Source organism: Carlito syrichta, unplaced genomic scaffold, assembly GCF_000164805.1.
Source record: "Carlito syrichta isolate Samal-C Ts95f unplaced genomic scaffold, Tarsius_syrichta-2.0.1 Scaffold315355, whole genome shotgun sequence".
Taxonomy (NCBI): domain Eukaryota; kingdom Metazoa; phylum Chordata; class Mammalia; order Primates; family Tarsiidae; genus Carlito; species Carlito syrichta.
Genome location: NW_007259451.1, coordinates 330,171 through 342,537, shown reverse-complemented (window position 1 = coordinate 342,537; position 12,367 = coordinate 330,171). Strand labels below are relative to the sequence as shown.

The 12,367-nt window shown below is 42.9% G+C and overlaps 1 protein-coding gene across 1 annotated transcript in view; it reads left to right on the top strand.

Moving 5' to 3' along the window:
- The first annotated feature begins 3,207 nt into the window (after positions 1 to 3,207).
- MAPK6 (mitogen-activated protein kinase 6) overlaps positions 3,208 to 12,367 on the top strand; it is a 51,721-nt gene continuing 42,561 nt past the window's right edge. Inside the window, exon 1 of the mRNA XM_021706207.1 lies at positions 3,208 to 3,403. The gene's annotated coding sequence lies outside the window, so the exon portion shown is untranslated. The remainder of the gene's footprint in view (positions 3,404 to 12,367) is intronic.

Sequence of the window (12,367 nt, the reverse complement as noted above, 5' to 3'; positions counted from 1 at the left end):
AAACACTTGTGTTTACTGGCTTATTAGAAGGGATATTACAAAGGATACAGATGAAGAGATGTGTAGGGTGAGCTATGAAGAAAGGAGAATGGAACTTCCATGTCCTCCCTTTGTTGCCACCCTTGTGGACCCTCCACATGCTCAGCATCTCTGTCACCCAGGCTGGAGTGCAATGGCATGATTAGAGCTCACTGTAACCTCGAACTCCTGAGCTCCAGTGATCCTCTTGCTCCAGCCTCCCGAGTAGCTGGGACTATAAGGCATGTGCTACCACGCCCAGTTAATTTTTAAAAATGTTTTGTAGAGAAGAGGTCTTGCCATGTTGCCCAGGCTGTCCATACACATTTTAAGATCAGCCTGTTCATTGCAAAACAGCCAGGGGGGATTTGATAAGAATTACATTGAATATGTAGATCAGTTTGCCTTCTTAATAATATTAAGTCTTCCAATTCGTGAACATGAAATAATCTTTCCACTTATTATTATTATTATTATTTTTTGAGTTGTAGTCTCACTCAGTCACCCAGACTGGAGTGCAGTGGCCGCTTCCGTCCACCGCAGCCTCGCCTGCTGGGCTCCAGCGATCCTTCCGCCTCAGCCTTCCGAGTAGCTGGAATTACAGGCACACGCTACCACACCCGGCTGGTTTTTGATTTATTGTAGAGATGAGGTCTCATTGCCCAGGCGGGTCTCGAACCCGTGGGCTCAGGCAATCCACTCACCTCAGCCTCCCAAAGGCGCAGGATTATAGGCTGAGCCACTGAGCCCGGCTAATCTTTCCACTTATTTAGGTCTCCTTTAATTTATTTCAATGACTTTTGTCATCTACAGCATACAAGTCTTACACTTCTTTTGTTAAATTTACTCCTAGGTATTTTATCCTTTATTTTCCTGAAATAAATTCTTAATTCCTCCATCTGTAATCTGCTAAAGACATTTATGGCGTTTTGATCTCATTTAGCATGAGCCATCACTTTTTCCACACTTCCTAGGAGTCATCTTATTAGTAAGTTTATGCCAATCCTTGGGGTCTTTATCAGAGTGTAAATGTTGGACTTTGGGAGAGTTTTTTCTCATCTTTTGTTCTACTCCCCTTGATCAAGCATCTTCAGGGCTGGGCGCGGTGACTCATGCCTGTAATCTCAGGACTTTGGGAGGCTGAGGCGAGAGGATTGCCTGAGCCCAGGGGTTCGAGACCAGCCTGGGCAAATTGGTGAGACCTCATCTCTACAATAAATCAAGAAAAATTAGCCTGCGGTGGCTGTGAGCCTGGGTGACAAAGTGGTGAGACTCCGATTACAAAAAAAGAAGCATACTCAGAATCTAGAAACATGTTTACTTCTATGTCTCCTGCAGTCCAAGCTGCGAGATATTTTTACTCCTTTGGGGCATGGTTTCTTTTTTCCCTTATCTGGTCTAGCATGTCCCCAGCTGGGTTATGCTGTAATGTAACCCTAGTTATAGATTTAGTGGACAGGTAGGGGCAGATCCTGAGGGATCACATGTTGTCTTGTGGGTGAGGGGCCTTTGCACTGTCCTCAAGCAAGAGGAACATGTAGTTCTTAGTAGTGAAGGGTGACTTTCTTCTACAGACTCAGAGTATCAAGAGGGATCTGGGAATACAAGTTTTGAGGGACATCAACCCAGAGGTCCTACCTCATGTGTCAGAGTCTCATTCTTTCCCAACTAGAGCCTTGTCCTTGGTATAGAAGACCTAATTTAGTTGGTAGTTTAATCTTCTTTGGAGTTTGGCTACACTGACGGCTTAATCTGGGTCTTTTCCTCGGCATTCTCTGCTTCCCACTGCAGGTCATGAAAATCTCTTCATGTGCTTTATGTGCTGACAGAGTCCCTCTGGCGACAACTCTCACTTGGCTCTCAGTTGACTGTTAGTCACTCTCTCAGTCATTTGGTTTCTTTTCCCAGAGCTTCAATAGGGCTAAGAAATAACTAACCAGTTCCATTGTCCTTACAGTTACTATCTCTGCCACACATTGCTCGACCTTCACGGGTATACCATTCCAATTCACCACTGGTGAAAGTTTCAATACATAACTGCTCCCTCGTGCCAAGGATTATCTGTGCACCATCTGTCACCATTGATAGGGTCCTCCCTACTAGCTGAGTGGTGAATGACCTACCTCTAAAACCTCTTCTTACCTCAGACCTCTCTGGCTCCAACTGTGGCAGTTTAGGTTTTCCAGGAAGCAGACTCTGAGAGACTTCAGGGTATTTATTAGGAAGAGCCCTTGGGATCAACATCTGTGAATGGGAGAGGAAAGAAACAGGATTGGTCAGAGGAAGAAGTTGATCTGAGACTCAGGCCGGTAGCCTCAGCTAAGCACACACAAGGTGTCTTTGAGCATAAATGGCCCAACAAAGTTGTCCTGCAAAGGACTAAAGTCACCAGGCCTTTCTATCTTTGCCTTGATCAGTCATTGGATTTGGTCTACTCAGGAAAGGCACATCTTCTTGGGCAAGATAACTTTCTACAGGTGAGGCAAACCCTGAAGGAAATGATAGCTGACTGCTGTGTGCTGAGCACAATCCCCAAAGCTGGGCTACGAGTGCTTCTTTGAAGCAGGATCTGGTCAAAGCATCTCAATGTCCATCATAGGTATCTTCTTGGCAACTGACTCTCACATTGTTCAGGTAAAATTCATTATGCTGTGTGTGCAACTAAATGTAAGTTTGGAATACTTTTAAAATAGTCTTTTAAAAAACTGAACAGACAAATTAAGTGTGACTGAAAAAGAGCCTCTTGATTGCTTATACAAAGAAAGGAGCATGATGTTGAAAAGGTGAAAATTCATTTGGGTGAGTAAAATACAGATGGTCAGAAGAACTAGTGGGAGATAAGACTGACAGGTAAATCGAGGCTTCAGCCTTGCTGATGAAATATAATTTAAAAGCCTTCAGAATGCGGCAAGAATGGACAATGCCCATTCCTTCACACTTAGCCTTTGATTTTGCCTCATCGCTTCTGAGTAGGTGAAATCTCTTCCAGATTACCTTTCACGGTTCCTGTTTCCTATCTCCCTTTCCCTTTTGTTCCTTTCTCCCTCAAGCCCATCATGAAACTTGGAACGTGAAAACGTGAGTCTTTCCTCAGCTTCCCATACGGGATGAAGATTATTTTTAGGATTAATCTGAGTCACAGAGGGAGGAGGGAAAGAACCATTTTAATCTCTTCCTTTTCACTCCTTCATAAACTGCTGTACAGAGAACTCATTTCACAAATTTGTTTTTTCCCCTTTTTCCTAAGAATGCTTCACCTTTAATTTTTCCTTTGGAAACAGTATCCATAAGCCTTCCTCAGAGGCTTCTAAAAGTGGAAGAAATTCTTCTTTGCTAGAATGAACTACAGGCTAGATTAAAGGAGACTGCTGTCAGTCACTTTCATGTGAGTACATCTATTTATTACTATTCTGGTTGTTGGGTTCTGAAGGTTATATAGTTACTCTTGATGCCCTTCCCAGTATCCCCCCAGCTGTAACTGTGTCTTAGTCCATTTTATGCTGCTATAACAGAATACTCGAGACTGGGTAATTTACAAAGGAAATATCTTGGGCTCATGGTTTTGGAGGTAGAAAGTCTGAGAGGATCGCATCTAATGAAGGCCTTTTTGCTGCATCATCTTATGGTAGAAGGCAGAAGGGTAACAGAGCTCTTGAGAGAGCAAGAGATTGAATTCACAGTTTGAAGTCCTTTTATCATTGGCATTAACCAGATAGTCTTTAAGTGCCTATTTTATCCAAGATAGGACTTTCTCCCTCACTTTCTTGGTAGCTTAGTTGGGGAGTTTTGTTTATTTTTTTCCTCAAGGTTTAATGTGTAAATTGTAGAACTCTACGTAAGGGTGAAGCCTTCATGACCTAAACACCTCACATTAGGCCCAACCTCCCAACACAGTTGCATTGGGGATTAAGTTTCCAACACATGTTTTTGGGGAGAGCACGTTCACACCATGACAAGCCCCCTCTGAACTTTCCCTTCTGTCCCTTCTAGGCTGAGAATAGAAGGCACTCCTGGTTTCTGTGGTGAGCAGCAGGCAGAGATTATGTCTTGGGTTTCTTGCTTTGTAGCAACGTGATTGAGCATGTCTCAGGTTTCACAATTGAGCCTCATTTTGTTGAGGGATAAATAAACATGGAAGCAGTGACTGTTACACTTTTTAAAAGATTTCTACCAGTCTACGCACTAAACATTGGTAAAAAAACCCAACAACACCCCCCAACTAAGTCACCTAGAAAGCGAGGAGAAAGTCCTATCTTGGATAAAACAGGCACTCAAAGAATATCTGTTGAATGGATTTAATAAATGAAGAGAAATCTGCCTTAACTTCAGGAAACAATGGTTTAGACAGGCAAGCTTCTGGATGGAGATATTAATACCCCTTATTTATTAGCATTTTCAGAGTACTTTCACACATATATTTCATGTAATCCTTGGACTGACCTGGTAAGGGAGGAGAGGCAGGTGCTATTTATACCATTTTAAGGTTGAGATTAAATGACTTGCCTGGAGTCAAACTAATAACTGGGGCCAACACCCAGGTCTACTGACTACTGTTGGTGTCAGGATGCCAGATGGATTTTTCTGGTTTCAGAGTGGAACCCCCAAGGATTACTGCCGGGGACTTGTCTTATTTAAAACGTTCATGATCTGTCTGGAAGTGAGCTCAGGTAGGAGAAGTCACTGGGCTGAGATGGCCTGAAGCTCAGAAGTAAACACCAAGTAGATGGATCTAAATTGAAGAAAAGATAAATTGCACAAAGCTATGTGAGTGGACAAAAAAAAGTATGGCAAATGAGTTTCATTCTGTACTGACTTGAGATAATGCATTTAGAACAGTTATTCTGAAATACACTTAAAAGAAGATGAGCTTGGAGCTATGCTTTATTCCAAGAAAGAGAACCATAAGTTATTGTTGACTGTTTCTTAAAGTCATATGACAATAAAACGCTAGGCCATTTGGTAAGAATGAGGAAAACAGATCTGAAAGCATTATTTTGTCCTATATTTGACAAAATGGTAATGAAGCTATACCTGGAATCATGGATTTAATACCTGAAAACCTTTAAAAAAGGATCTAGTAGAGACACCAGGCACCAGGTCATAGAAAGGGGTAACTAAAATGATCAAATAGATTTCTTTTTTTTTTTTTTGAGTCAGAGTCTCACTCTGCCGCCCAGGCTGGAGTGCAGTAGCATGCTCATGGCCACTGCAGCTTCTACCTGCTGGGCTCAGGCGATCCTTCTGCCTCAGCCTTCTAAGTAGCTGGAACTACAGGCGTGAGCCACCATGCCCGGCTAATTTTTTGTATAGAAGACGTCTCGCCAAGTTACCCAGGCTGGTCTTGAATCCCTGGTCTCAGGCAATCCTCCTGACTCGACTTCCCAAAACGCTGGGATTACAGACTTGAGCAACTGCGCCCGACCTAAATAGATTTCTTAAGAAGAAAGTTGCTTTAAAAAATAGAATTGAGTAAGGGAAAATTTGAAGGAAATTCCTACTTACCTTTCATTTTCAACATTTATTGAGAAGCCACTATATTCAGGTAGTATGCTCAACACTAGAGTTTACAATGAATAAAACACAAGTTCACAATCATTGTTAGAGAACACTGGCCTGGTTGAATCATTAGTTCAACTCAGCACAGCTATTTGTGTGTTTCTAATGGGTTGGCATCTGGTTTAGGTTCCTACTCTTTTGAGCTTGTTTGGTATGAGTTTGTGGCCAAAGACGAACCAACGCTGCTGAACCTGCAATCAAGTTCTTAAGCTGCGAATCTGAAGGACCGGACCCTTACCACCACCAAGAGCATAAAGTGAAATCATTACTTATTAATAACCTCATTAACATTTAGTTGTTTACCTGGATCTACCAGACACACCCTTCCTTCTCTGTGGGCTCAGCATTTCTGAGCTAGGAAGGTACAGACAGTCCCTGCTGTGACTGCGTTATGTTCCCAAAAGGTGATTTCTGACTTGGTTGTTTGAAACTGAAGATGCATTTTCCCCAGAGAATCCATGTTATAAATACTGATTAGGTTCTCAGGCCAACTCTTAGAAGGCCATTTAGTCCATATGCAGCTTGACTATGAGACTACAGAACTGTGACCTACAACAGAACTGTTTCTATGGGAAAATGTGCCCCAGAGGTGGAACAAGGTCTTCCTTCCTCCCCCACTTCCTACTCCTGTGAGTAAAGGAAGCCTGTGTGTTTACTCCCGGAAGTGCTGCTCCTGAATGTGGGTGGCTGGGTTTTGAGGCAGCCTTGGACACTTATCCACAGGGGCAGAGATATTCTCTCACTTTTCCTGCCTCAGTTCTGGCGGTAAGGGCAGTGGGGGCAGGTGGGGAGTCTTTCCCTGATCCACTTTTTGACTAAATTTCCCTAAAGTCAGAAAATGTCATTATCTCAGTGCTTCACACACAAAATGTGTGTGTTGGGGAAGGGAATGTGGGGGGAGGTTATAACTTTTGTATTACTAGCTTAATTCTCCCATGCTTACAAATTTGTCTTGCTTCCAGAAAATGCTGACTTCCAAGGCAGACAAATTAGAGGAATGGGATCCTTGGATTATTTAATTATTGACTTTGTAAAATTATCCCAATTGGTATTTCCTGGTACACTTAAATGTTTGATTATATAACCATTATTCAAAAAGTGCATACTTTCTGTTTCAGAAATTGGTTTTATTACAAGGAAAGCCAGGCTTTGTCTAAAAATTTTAAGTAACTTGCTAACAACTGTTCTATGAAATTTACTCCTTTTAGTCTGAGACAATGACACAACTTTTATACAGTGTCTTCCTGAAACAGGCCACTTGGTAGGAACTTGATAAATGATAGCTATTACCATTCCTCTGAGGGATAAGCTTTTGTTGCCCTATCCAGTTAAATGTGGGATCCTTGATTTCATTTACAGGTAGTCTTCTACTTCAAAAACATATTCCTGTGATCTTCCTCATCAAGCTTTATGTACAGCTTTGATTTTTGTTGTTGTTGTTGCTGGTTTTTTTTTTTTTGTTTTTTTTTTTAAGAGTCTCACTCTATCACCCAGGCTGCAGTGTAGTGGCATGCTTGTGGCTACTGCAGTCTCGACCTGCTGGGCTCAGGTGATCCTTCTGCCTCAGCCTTCCAAGTGCATGCCACTATGCCCAGCTAATTTTTGATTTATTGTAGAGACAAGGTCTTGCCAAGTTGCCCAGGCTGGTCTTGAACCCCTAGGCTCAGGCAATCCTCTCACCTTTGCCTCCTAAAGCTCTGGGATTACGGACGTGAGCCAATGTGCCCGGCATGATGGGTTTTACTGAAAACATTCTCTTCATAATCCTTAACTATAGTCAATCCTCATTTATTCACAGATTCTGTCTGCAAATTTACCTATTGCTAAAATATATTCATAATCCCCAAACCAATACTCACAGCTCTTTTGTAGTCATTTTCAAACATGCACAGCATGGTGAAATTTTTTTAGTCATCCTACACAAACTTTACCAGTCGAGGTCAAACAAGGTGACACACTGCCTTCTTGTTTCAACCCTCATACTATAAACAAATTATCCTTTCCATGGTTTATGGTCTATTTAGTGCCATTTTTCAAAATTTTTTTCTTTAAGAGACAAGGTCTCAACCGGGCTCGGTGGCTCAACCTGTAATCCCATGCCTTTGGGAGGCTGAGGTGAGTGGATTGCCTGAGCCCGCGGGTTTGAGACCCGCCTGGGCAGGCGAGATCTCATCTCTACAATAAATCAAAAATTAGCTGGGCGTGGTAGTGCACACCTGTAGTTCCAGCTACTTGGAAGGCTGAGGCGGAAGGATCGCCGGAGCCCAGCAGGTCGAGGCTGCGGTGGCCGGGAGCGGCCACTGCACTCCAGTCTGGGCGACCGAGTGAGACTCCAACTCAAAAACAAAAAAAAAAAAAAGAGACAAGGTCTCACTCTGTCACCCAGTCTTGAGTGCATTGTTGTGATCGTGGCTCATTTCAGTCTCAAACTTCTGCATTTAAGTGATCCTCCGGCCTTGGCCTTCCAAAGCGCTGGGATTACAGGTATGTGCCCACTACATCCAGCAAGACCAGCCTTTATGTTGTTATGTTATTTTATGTTACATTATGTCATGTCATGTTATTTATGCATTTTGAATTGGAGTCTTACTCTGTTGCCCAGGCTGAAGTGCAGTGGCATGATCATGGCTCACTGCAACTTCAGCCTCCTGGGCTCAGGTGATCCTTCTGCCTCAGCCTCCCGAGTAGCTGGGACTACAGGTATGCACCACCACCCTGGGCTAATATTCTGGGGGTTTTTTTTGGTAAAGACAAGGTCTTGCTATATTGCCTAGACTGGTCTTGGGCTCAAGTAACTCTGGGCTCAAGTAATCCTCTCGTTTCAGCCTCCCAAAGTTATAGTATTACAGATGTGAGCCACTGCCCATTTAAAAAGTATTCTACAATAAATCAAAAAAATTAGCCAGGCGTGGTAGCATGCACCTATAGTTCCGGCTACTTGGAAGGCTGAGGCAGAAGGATCTCTGGAGCCCAGCAGGTTGACACTGGGGTGACTGTGAGTGTGGCACTGCACTCCAGCCTGGGCAACAGAGTGAGACTCCAACTCAAAAAAAAAAAAAAAAAGTATAAACAGACACGTTGATCTGTTCTGTTTAAGTGTTGGACCTTCCTATAAGGCCTTCCTCTCCTCAGTAGTTCCTTTTACAGCATCCTTGACAGGTGGCCATTGTTTTCTGACTGAATGCTTCCAGTGATGTAGAGCTCACCTCACCAGGAAGTCCTGTCCACCGTGGCTCAGTTCCAATATCCAAAACAGTCCTTGCTTATGCTGAGCCAAAATCTTCCTCCCAGTAATAGCCCTCCCAATGGTTTTTAATCTGAACTCCAAAGCAACATGGAATGAACCTATTCTCTCCTCTACACAACAACCCTTTAGCAATTTCTCTTCTGCAGGCTAGGCAGACCTAGTTCTCACATCATTCCTTCAGATAATATGGTTTCCACACCCTTCCTGGATGTCTCCTCATGAATTCTAATTTGTTATGTGTGGTAGCTTTTTAAAATGTGGTATTTATATTTGAACACATTCAGAAATCTTGAACTGACTAACACAGGTTTGTGAGCCTCTGTGACTTGGATATTAACATGTTTTGCTACATTTTTTTGGTGCTGCTCGCACTGCATGAATATCCATAATTTACTGTCACATTATCAGGTCAAGCCAAATGTCCCAAATCATAGCCCTTTTCAAATGATTTTTTTTATTTTTTATTTTTTTGAGTTGGAGTCTCACTCTGTCACCCAGACTGGAGTGCAGTGGCCGCTCCCGGCCACCGCAGCCTCGACCTGCTGGGCTCTTGCCGCCTCAGCCTTTCAAGTAGCCGGAATTACAGGCATGTGCTACCATGCCCGGCTGACTTTTTGATTTTTTTTTTTTAATTGCAGAGATGAAGTCTCGCTGCCCAGGTGGGTCTTGAACCCGCGGGCTCAGGCAATCCACTCACCTCAGCCTCCCAAAGGCGTGGGATTACAGGCTGAGCCACCGAGCCCGGCTTCAAATGATTTTTATGAACAAAGATACTGTACTCTATTTTTATTTTTTGAGTTGGAGTCTCATCTCACTCTGTCACCCATGCTGGAGTGCAGTGGCATGCTACTCATGGCCACCGCAGCCTTGACCTGTTGGGCTCAGGCAATCTTTCTGCCTCAGCCTTTCAAGTAGCTGGAACTACAGGCATGCGCCACCATGCCCGGCTAATTTTCTGATTTATTGTAGAGATAAGGTCTCACCAAGTTGCCTGGGCTGGTCTTGAACCCGTGGGCTCAGACAATCCTCTTACCTTGGCCTCCCAAAGTGCTGGGTTTATAGGCGTGAGTCACCACATCAGGCCTGTACTTTATTTTCTTGCAGTCAATTATCATCTTTTTATAGTCACTACAATTCATGAGATGATGTTGAAAATTATTCTGTAATCTATCACCCTCAGATCTATGTTTTGTATCTTCCCTAAGTGTAATAAGTATCCTAACTCAAAATATTGATAAAAATATTACTCAGGACTGGACAAAGAGGGAAAAATTCTGTAATGTGTTTCTTGAGAACTTTCTCAACATTAGTTACCATGCCATTAATCAGCACTAACCTTTCTCTGCAATAATCTAAACACACATCTCTCCATCTTAACCATAAAGATGTCTTGTCTTCCTGAAATGAAGGAAGTGAGGCTGAGCACAGTGGCTCATGCCTATAATCCTAGCACTTTGGGAGGCAGAGGTGAGAAGATTGCCTTAGTCCAGGGGTTCGAGACCAGCTCAGGGAATTTGGCAAGACCTCATCTCTACAATAAATAAATTTTAAGAAATCTGGATGTGGTGGCACACGCCTGTGTTTCTAGCTACTTGGAAGGCTGAGGTGGAAGGATTGCCTGAGCCCAGTAGGTGGAGCTGCGGTGGCCATAAGTGTGCCACCACACTCCAGCCTGGATGACAAAGTGAGACTCCAACTCAAAAAAAAAAAAGGAAGTGGTATTTCTTTGTAATGACTTACTTGAAAAGATTTCATGATGCATGGTGACCATGCTTAGTAGTCTATATTACTAAAACCTATTTTCCCTTCATTTTGAAATCATGATACTTGAAGATTTATCTTCATAGGGTAATCTAATTGAGGAAAATAAAACAAGTAGCCTAAGCCGGGCTTGGTGGCTCAGCCTGTAATCTCACACCTTTGGGAGGCTGAGGTGAGTGGATTGCCTGAGCCCGCGGGTTCGAGACCCACCTGGGCAACTTGGCGAGACCTCATCTCTACAATAAATCAAAAAATTAGCCGGGCGTGGTAGCGTGCGCCTGTAGCTCCAGTTACTTGGAAGGCTGAGGCGGAAGGATCGCCGGAGCCCAGCAGGTCGAGGCTGCGGTGGCCGGGAGCGGCCACTGCACTCCAGTCTGGGCGACAGAGTGAGACTCCAACTCAAAAAAAAAAACCAAACAAACAGGCAGCCTAAGTAGGGAATTTATACTCAAAGAGGTGAAGTGGGAGCAATTGTGTGGCTCAAAACTCACCCCTCACTTATCCAAGCATTCATCAAGTTCATTTTACTCTGTCCCCAAGAAGTTCACTTTCTTTCTTTACCCTCTAGAGATGCAACAGCCATCTGAATATATTCTCTCTCTCTCATAAGCCAAAGTTTTGTCTGTTTTTTCTGTCTCTTGAGAAAAATAATTTTGACTTACACAGGAAAAAGAGGCTCCTTAAAGGACATCAGAATATTGTCACCAGAATACAGTAGATTGGATACAAGGCCAAAAAAACAATTTAGTCTCTTACTCTCTGCAGGTCTCTAATCTCTTGCTCAATCTACCCTTCTCATTAATGCCAGTGCTATATTCTAAACTATTAGTTGTATCCTCTAAATTCCTCTCCTACTACCTTTAGCATAAAGTCCAAAAGCTTTGGCATTGCAGTCAAGGCCTTCTCAATCTGGTGCTAACTTATTTTCATTCTCCTAGGCCTGTTAGATTGCTCCCATTTTCCAAAGTGTTCCCTGCATGCTCATGCCTTTGTATATTCGCTCTCTCATCTGATAATGTCTTTTTCCAGATAATAATACCTTATGAAATCAAGTCCAGCTCAAATATTCTTTTCCACTTGAACTTGTCCTGATGTCCCCAGTCCTCAATTGTTCCTTCCATTACCGTTCAACAAGAGCAGATAATTTGCATCACTGTTCAGGAAGCACTCATAGCAAGCTGTACTTACCTTTTCTCTCCTGCATTCTTTCATTACAACAGTGGCTTTCAAACTCTTTTAGTAATAGCATAGCTCACAACAATAAATAGAAATACATTTTAATTTTACATTGTGATCAATAAACACATTTATGTAGATCTTGTATTTCAATTTTGCCCAGGCTGGAGTATAGTGGGAACAATCATAGCTCATATAGCTTCAAGCTCCTGGGCCCAAGTGACCCTTCCACTTCAGCTTCCCAAGTGGCTAGGATCACAGGCACACACCACCGTATCCAACTATATATATGTGTATATGTATATGTGTATGTATGTTTATTAATTATTTATTTATTATTTATTTTTTGAGTCAGAGTTTCACTCTGTCGCCCAGGCTGGAGTGCAGTGGCACGCTCACAGCCAACCCAGCATCAACCTGCTGGGCTCAGGTGATCCTTCTGCTTCAGCCTTCCAAGTAGCTGGAACTACAGGTGCACACAACCATGTCCGGCTAGTTTTTTGATATATTGTAGAGATGAGGTTTCACCAAGTTGCCCAGGCTGGTCTCGAACCACTGGGCTCAGGTAATCCTTTCTTTTTTTTCTTTTTCTTTTTTTTTTTTTTTTTT